Genomic DNA, 8,668 nt, shown 5'->3' on the forward strand with positions numbered 1-8,668 from the left:
CAGATTGATTTTACTGGGGATCGAACGCAGGACCTTCTGCGTGTTAAGCAGACGTGATGACCACTACTCTATGAAACCTGATGGAAAGTTACTGTGTATTGGCTAGCAGAGCAGAATTGTGACTGACGGGGCCTTTTTATTGCTGAAGGAAAGTATTTTTGGTTGATGAAACATTTACAATTTTTATTACATATTTTACCAATTTTATTCCTACAAAGGTATTTTGCTTAAAAGGAAGTTTACATTGAATGTGTTACTTTTTTCCACATAGTTTAGTTGTTTAATTTTGTATTTAAAGGAACTATATATTTTGAAGCAAACAGGATTTTTATAATATGGGATTATGTTTTCTGCTAAAATGGTCAATAAAAAAGAAACCCAAAATCGTAGTTCTCTTGGTGATGGAAGCCAAAATATATTATCAGTTGGCAACAAAAGAAAGAATTTCATATGTTACAGGTTGATATCAAATTACTTCCCCTCATTCGGCAACAAAGCCAAGAACTTCATATATTGTAGTTTAATTGAGTATTATTTCAACACCAAGAACAGATTGGTCTTACTGGGGATTGAACGCAGGACCATCTGCGTGTTAAGCAGACGTGATGACCACTACTCTATGAAACCTGATGGAAAGTTACTGTGTATTGGCTAGCAGAGCAGAATTGTGACTGACGGGGCCTTTTTATTGCTGAAGAAAGTATTTTTTGTTAATGAAACATTTACAATTTTTATTACATATTTTACCAGTTTTATTCCTACAAAGGGATTTTGCTTAAAAGGAAGTTTACATTGAATGTGTTACTTTTTTCCACATAGTTTAGTTGTTTGCTTTTGTATTTAAAGGAACTATATATTTTGAAACAAACAGGATTTTTATAATATGGGATTATGTTTTCTGCTAAAATGGTCAATAAAAAAGAAACCCAAAATCGTAGTTCTCTTGGTAATAAAAGCCAAAATATATTATCAGTTGACAACAAAACAAAGAATTTCATATGTTACAGGTTGATAGCAAATTTCTTCAACAGCGAACACGGCTTGTTTTTACTGGGGATTGAACTCAGGACCTTCTGCGTGTGAAGTAGACGTGATGACGACTCCACTATGAAACTTGTGAAATCCTGCAAAGTAATGGCATTTAGAGACGAGTTTTGACCGCCAGGAGAAAAAAAATAATAATTTGTAGTTCTGTTTGTGATGGAAGCCAAAACATCCCGTCATACGGCAACAAAGCCGAGAACTTCATATATTGTAGTTGGATAGCGTATTATTTCAACACTAAGAACAGATTGGTTTCACTGGGGATTGAACCCAGGACCTTCTGCGTGTGAAGCAGACGTGATGACCACTACACTATGAAACTTTTGAAAGTCTGCAAAGTAATGGTAATTAGAGACGAGTTTTGACCGCCAGGGGAAAAAAAATAATAATTTGTAGTTCTGTTTGTGATGGAAGCAAAAACATCCCGTCATACGGCAACAAGGCAGAAAACTTCATATATTGTAGTTGGATAGCGTATTATTTCAACACTAAGAACAGATTGGTTTAACTGGGGATTGAACCCAGGACCTTCTGCGTGTTAAGCAGACGTGATGACCACTACACTATGAAACTTGACGATAAGTTACTGTGTATTGGCTAGCAGAGCAGAATTGTGACTGACGGGGCCTTTTTATTGCTGAAGGAAAGTATTTTTGGTTAATGAAACATTTACAATTATTATTACATATTTTACCAGTTTTATTCCTACAAAGGGATTTTGCTTAAATTGAAGTTTATATTGAATGTGTTACTTTTTTCTCCATAGTTTGGTCTTTTGCTTTTGTATTTATGGGAACTATATATTTTGAAACAAATAGGATTTTTATAATATGGGATTATGTTTTCTGCTAAAATGGTCAATAAAAAAAGAAACCCAAAATTGTAGTTCTCTTGGTGATGGAAGCCAAAATATATTATCAGTTGGCAACAAAAGAAAGAATTTCATATGTTACAGGTTGATAGCAAATTACTTCCCATCATTCGGCAACAAAGCCAAGAACTTCATATATTGTAGTTTAATTGAGTATTATTTCAACACCAAGAACAGATTGGTTTTACTGGGGATTGAACGCAGGACCTTCTGCGTGTTAAGCAGACGTGATGACCACTACTCTTTGAAACCTGATGGAAAGTTACTGTGTATTGGCTAGCAGAGCAGAATTGTGACTGACGGGGCCTTTTTATTGCTGAAAGAAAGTATTTTTTGTTAATGAAACATTTACAATTTTTATTACATATTTTACCAGTTTTATTCCTACAAAGGGAATTTGCTTAAATGGAAGTTTACATTGAATGTGTTACTTTTTTCCACATAGTTTAGTTGTTTGCTTTTGTATTTAAAGAAACTATATATTTTGAAACAAACAGGATTTTTATAATATGGGATTATGTTTTCTGCTAAAATGGTCAATAAAAAAGAAACCCAAAATCGTAGTTCTCTTGGTGATGGAAGCCAAAATATATTATCAGTTGGCAACAAAAGAAAGAATTTCATATGTTATAGGTTGATAGCAAATTACTTCCCATCATTCGGCAACAAAGCCAAGAACTTCATATATTGTAGTTTAATTGAGTATTATTTCAACACCAAGAACAGATTGGTTTTACTGGGGATTCAACGCAGGACCTTCTGCGTGTTAAGCAGACGTGATGACCACTACTCTATGAAACCTGATGGAAAGTTATTGTGTATTGGCTAGCAGAGCAGAATTGTGACTGACAGGGCCTTTTTATTGCTGAAGGAAAGTATTTTTGGTTAATGAAACATTTACAATTTTTATTACATATTTTACCAGTTTTATTCCTACAAAGGGATTTTGCTTAAAAGGAAGTTTACATTGAATGTGTTACTTTTTTCCACATAGTTTAGTTGTTTGCTTTTGTATTTAAAGGAACTATATATTTTGAAACAAACAGGATTTTTATAATATGGGATTATGTTTTCTGCTAAAATGGTCAATAAAAAAGAAACCCAAAATCGTAGTTCTCTTGGTGATAAAAGCCAAAATATATTATCAGTTGGCAACAAAACAAAGAATTTCATATGTTACAGGTTGATAGCAAATTACTTCAACAGCGAAAGCGGCTTGTTTTTACTGGGGATTGAACCCAGGGCCTTCTGCGTGTGAAGTAGACGTGATGACGACTACACTGTGAAACCTGTGAAATCCTGCAAAGTAATGGCATTTAGAGACAAATTTTGACCGCCAGGGGAAAAAAAAAATAATTTGTAGTTCTGTTTGTGATGGAAGCCAAAACATCCCGTCATTCGACAACTTCATATATTGTAGTTGGATAGCGTATTATTTCAACACTAAGAACAGATTGGTTTCACTGGGAATTGAACCCAGGACCTTCTGCGTGTTAAACAGACGTGATGACCACTACACTATGAAACCTACCGAAAAGTTACTGTGTATTGGCTAGTAGAGCAGATTTGTGACTGACGGGTCCTTTTTATTGCTGAAGGAAAGTATTCTTGGTTAATGAAACATTTACAATTATTATTACATATTTTACCAGTTTTATCCCTACAAAGGGATTTTGCTTAAATTGAAGTTCATATTGAATGTGTTACTTTTTTCTCCATAGTTTGGTCTTTTGCTTTTGTATTTATGGGAACTATATATTTTGAAACAAATAGGATTTTTATAATATGGGATTATGTTTTCTGCTAAAATGGTCAATAAAAAAGAAACCCAAAATCGTAGTTCTCTTTGTGATGGAAGCCAAAATGTATTGTCATTTGGCAACGAAACCAAGAATTTCACATATTACAAGTCGATAGGAAATTACTTCAACACCAAAAACAGATTGGTTTCACTGGGGAATGAACCCAGGACCTTCTGCGTGTGAAGCAGACGTGATGACCACTACACTATGAAACCTTTGAAATCCTGCAATGTAATGGCAATTAGAGACGAGTTTTGACCGCCAGGGGAAAAAAAACAAATTCGTAGCTCTGTTGGTGATGGAAGCTAAAACATCCCGTTATTCGGCAACAAAGCCGAGAACTTTATATACTGCAGGTTGATAGGGGATTATTTCAACACCAAGAACACATGGGTTTCACTGGGGATTGAACCCAGGACCTTCTGCGTGTAAAGCAGACGTGATTTCCACTACACTATGAAACCTTTGAAAGCCTGCAAAGTAATGGCATTTAGAGACGAGTTTTGACCGCCAGGGGAAAAAAAAAAAATAATTTGTAGTTCTGTTTGTGATGGAAGCCAAAACATCCCTTCATTCGGCAACAAAGCCGAGAACTTCATATATTGGAGTTGGATAGCGTATTATTTCAACACTAAGAACAGATTGGTTTCACTGGGGATTGAACCCAGGACCTTCTGCGTGTTAAGCAGATGTGATGACCACTACACTATGAAACCTGACGAAAAGTTACTGTGTATTGGCTAGCAGAGCAGAATTGTGACTGACGAAGCCTTTTTATTGATAAAGGAAAGTATTTTTGGTTAATGAAACATTTACAATTATTATTACATATTTTACCAGTTTTATTCCTACAAAGGGATTTTGCTTAAATTGAAGTTTATATTGAATGTTTTACTTTTTTCTCCATAGTTTGGTCTTTTGCTTTTGTATTTATGGGAACTATATATTTTAAAACAAATAGGATTTATATAATATGTGATTATGTTTTCTGCTAAAATGGTCAATAAAAAAGAAACCCAAAATCGTAGTTCTCTTTGTGATGGAAGCCAAAATGTATTGTCATTTGGCAACGAAACCAAGAATTTCACATATTACAAGTCGATAGGAAATTACTTCAACACCAAAAACAGATTGGTTTCACTGGGGATTGAACCCAGGACCTTCTGCGTGTGAAGCAGACGTGATGACCACTACACTATGAAACCTTTGAAATTCTGCAAAGTAATGGCAATTAGAGACGAGTTTTGACAGCCAGGGGAAAAAAAACAAATTCGTAGCTCTGTTGGTGATGGAAGCTAAAACATCCCGTTATTCGGCAACAAAGCCAAGAACTTTATATACTGCAGGTTGATAGGGGATTATTTCAACACCAAGAACACATGGGTTTCACTGGGGATTGAACCCAGGACCTTCTGCGTGTGAAGCAGACGGGATTTCCACTACACTATGAAACCTTTGAAAGCCTGCAAAGTAATGGCAATTAGAGACGAGTTTTGACCGCCAGGGAAAAAAAAAACAAATTCGTAGCTCTGTTGGGGATGGAAGCCAAAACATCCCATCATTCGGCAACAAAGCCAAGAACTTCATATATTGTAGTTTAATTGAGTATTATTTCAACACCAAGAACAGATTGGTTTTACTGGGGATTGAACGCAGGATCTTCTGCGTGTTAAGCAGACGTGATGACCACTACTCTAGGAAACCTGATGGAAAGTTACTGTGTATTGGCTAGCAGAGCAGAATTGTGACTGACGGGGCCTTTTTATTGCTGAAGGAAAGTATTTTTGGTTAATGAAACATTTACAATTTTTATTACATATTTTACCAGTTTTATTCCTACAAAGGGATTTTGCTTAAAAGGAAGTTTACATTGAATGTGTTACTTTTTTCCACATAGTTTAGTTGTTTGCTTTTGTATTTAACCCCTTCACGACCATGGACGGAAAGATTCGTCCTTGTGCCCTGTGCCTTAACGACCAAGGACGGATCTTTCCGTCATGACGTAATCGCGGGCACTGTGGTCCCGGTAATAGCAATCGGTGGAATTTTCCACCGTTTTCTAGAAGGAGGGGACCTCTGCTTGACCTCCAGAGGAGTGATTTCTCCACCCCGGACCTACGGTGCCTGTGATTGGCTGATTTGTGACAATGAGTCAATCACAGGCGTTGTAATGTCTCAGCTAATAAAAATAGCTGAAACATTGCAATTCAGCCCTGATCGGTGTTTCTATAACACTGATCATTGGCTGACCTTTAGTTCAACCCCCCCAGCTCTGATTGGAGGGATCGTCCTCGTGATCGAACCCTCCAATCACTGTGAATCAGGGTACTGGTGAACTGCCCGTGACCGCTCACCTCCGGTTCACTTCATCCTTGGATTGAAGGTGCTGAGAGCGATCCTGCTGCCGTGATCCTGCTGCCGTGATCCTCGGTGAGTATTGCCCCCAACCCATCCACTGCTGTTCCCCTCCCCATCGCCGCTCTGCCCATCGCCGCTCTGCCCATTGCCGCTCTGCCCATCGCCCCACCACTGCCTCCGCCACCCCCGCACTGCCCGATCGCTGCCTCCGCCACCCCCGCACTGCCCGATCGCTGCCTCCGCCACCCCCGCTCCGCTTCACCGCTACCCCCGCACTGCCCGATCGCCGCCCCACCGCTGCCTCCGCCACCCCCGCACTGCCCGATCGCTGCCTCCGCCACCCCCTCACCGCTACCCCCGCTCTGCCCATCGCCACTCTGCCCATCGCCGCTCCGCCCATCGCCGCTCCGCTTCACCGCCACCCCACCGCTGCCTCCGCCACCCCCGCACTGCCCTATCGCTGCCTCCGCCACCCCCGCACCACTTCACCGCCACCCCCGCACTGTCCGATCGCTGCCTCCGTCACCCCCGCACCGCTTCACCGCCACCCCCGCACTGCCCGATCGCTGCCTCCGCCACCCCCGCACTGCTTCACCGCCACCCCCGCACTGTCCGATCGCTGCCTCCGTCACCCCCGCACCGCTTCACCACCACCCCCGCACTGCCCGATCGCTGCCTCCGCCACCCCCGCACCGCTTCACCGCCACCCCCGCACTGCCCGATCGCCGCCCCACCGCTGCCTCCGCCACCCCCGCACTTTTCGATCGCTGCCTCCGCCACCCCCGCACCGCTTTACCGCTACCCCCGCACTGCCCGATCGCCGCCCCACCGCTGCCTCCGCACCATCGCCGCTCTGCCGCTGACCCATCGCCGCTCCGGCCCACCGCTGCTCCCGCACTGCTGCCACACGCCGCCCCGCCGCACGATCGTTCCTCCGCCGCTGCCTCCGCTCCGCACGCCCCACCGTACCATCGTTGCCCCGCACACCTCATCGCTGCCTGTAATCGCAGGCCAGTGTTTGCTTCCCCTCCCCCAGCCATCTCTGCTGCCGATCCACCGCTGCCCCCCTTGCTCCCTCCACCCCCCCTTCCCCAATCCACCGCTGCCCCCCTTGCTCCCTCCACCCCCCCTTCCCCAATCCACCGCTGCCCCCCTTGCTCCCTCCACCCCCCCCCCAATCCACCACTGCCCCCCATGCTCCCTCCACCCCCCCCAATCCACCGCTGCCCCCCATGCTCCCTCCACCCCCGCCCCCCCCAAAATCCACCGCTGACCCCATGTCCTGACTCACCATCAGCTGCTTGGACAATGTGCTCCAATCTCTCCTGCTGCTGAGTGAGTATTGATCCTAGCTTCCTCCTTCACCCCCCTTTCCTCCTTCACCCCCTTTCCTCCTTCACCCCCCTTTCCTCCTTCACCCCCGTCGAATGTGACATACATAAATGTTTTTTTTGTTTTTTTTATTATTGTAAAGGTCAGCCCAGTGCCAACATGGCAGTCTCGCATCACATAACTTGTCATGGCCGCCCGCTTCCCGGGCAGGAGCGTGCAGCCATGTACAAATACATGCTGCTGCACGCTTCTTACCAAGGAGCGGGCGGCTTTGCAAGGTGATGCGATGCGAAACTCACACGTGTGACTCTGGGCTTGGTGTCAGTTGCAGGTGCGTGTGTATATTTTTTATTTATTTTTTTTTGCAAAATTCTGATATTCTGCTTTTTTGTTTTTGTTTTTTTTTTTTAGGTTTTTCCTGTTCAAACACATACCCAAACATTTGAATAAAGTTTTTCTTTGCACACCTACACACACACACACTCCACATACGATGTCCCGGTCTTCCCAATCTCGGAGGATGTATTCAGCCGAGGAGGCATATGCCATTGTTGCCTCCGAGACTGATAGCGAAGGAGATGACCCCACATTCCTTTGCTCCTCCCAGTCCTCTTCCTCCTCCAGTGCCGAGGAACCACCCAGAAGACGTCGTAGACTGATTCGTCCGGCGCCCAGTGGAGAAGACCCGGCGCCCAGTGGAGAAGACCCGGCGCCCAGTGGAGAAGACCCGGCGCAGAGCGTGAGTGATGCCCAGCCCAGCACTAGTGCTAGTGACCCCCAACCTAGCACTAGTGACCGGGAGTGGACCCCAGCCCCCGAAAATTTTGCACCACGGATTCCTGATTTTACTCCCCAATCAGGAATCCAGTTTGATACCAACAACCTTAGAGAAATAGAATTTTTCAAAGTCTATTTCTCTGAAGAGTTCGTTAGCCTCATGGTGGTGCAAACAAATCTTTATGCCCAACAATTTTTGGCCAAAAACCCTCGCTCATCATTTTCTAGCTGGACCCCAACGGATTCAGTAGAAATGATGAAGTACTGGGGTCTGACTCTTCACATGGGGTTAGTGAAGAAGCCAGAACTTCGCCAATATTGGAGTGTTGATGTTTTATACAACACTCCAGTATTTGGTATGATTATGCCCCGCAGACGGTTTGAAGCTATCCACAGATTTTTGCATTTTAGGGACAATCTGGAGTGTCTTCCCCAAGATGACCCGAATTTTGACAGACTGTTCAAAATTCGTCCGGTCATCAAA

General features: G+C 43.4%; 4 non-coding genes across 4 annotated transcripts; all 4 read right to left on the reverse strand.

Annotated features, from left to right (window-relative positions):
• Positions 1-3,370: 3,370 nt before the first annotated feature.
• On the reverse strand, positions 3,371-3,443 carry TRNAV-AAC (transfer RNA valine (anticodon AAC)). Its single transcript has one exon. It is a non-coding gene; the product is annotated as a tRNA-Val (tRNA).
• Positions 3,444-4,108: 665 nt separating this feature from the next.
• Positions 4,109-4,181, reverse strand: TRNAV-UAC (transfer RNA valine (anticodon UAC)). The gene has a single exon. It is a non-coding gene; the product is annotated as a tRNA-Val (tRNA).
• Positions 4,182-4,360: 179 nt separating this feature from the next.
• On the reverse strand, positions 4,361-4,433 carry TRNAV-AAC (transfer RNA valine (anticodon AAC)). The gene has a single exon. It is a non-coding gene; the product is annotated as a tRNA-Val (tRNA).
• Positions 4,434-4,849: 416 nt separating this feature from the next.
• Positions 4,850-4,922, reverse strand: TRNAV-CAC (transfer RNA valine (anticodon CAC)). Its single transcript has one exon. It is a non-coding gene; the product is annotated as a tRNA-Val (tRNA).
• Between the last annotated feature and the right edge of the window lie 3,746 nt (positions 4,923-8,668).

The sequence above is a fragment of the Anomaloglossus baeobatrachus genome, chromosome 2, assembly GCF_048569485.1.
Source record: "Anomaloglossus baeobatrachus isolate aAnoBae1 chromosome 2, aAnoBae1.hap1, whole genome shotgun sequence".
Classification (NCBI taxonomy): Eukaryota; Metazoa; Chordata; class Amphibia; order Anura; family Aromobatidae; genus Anomaloglossus; species Anomaloglossus baeobatrachus.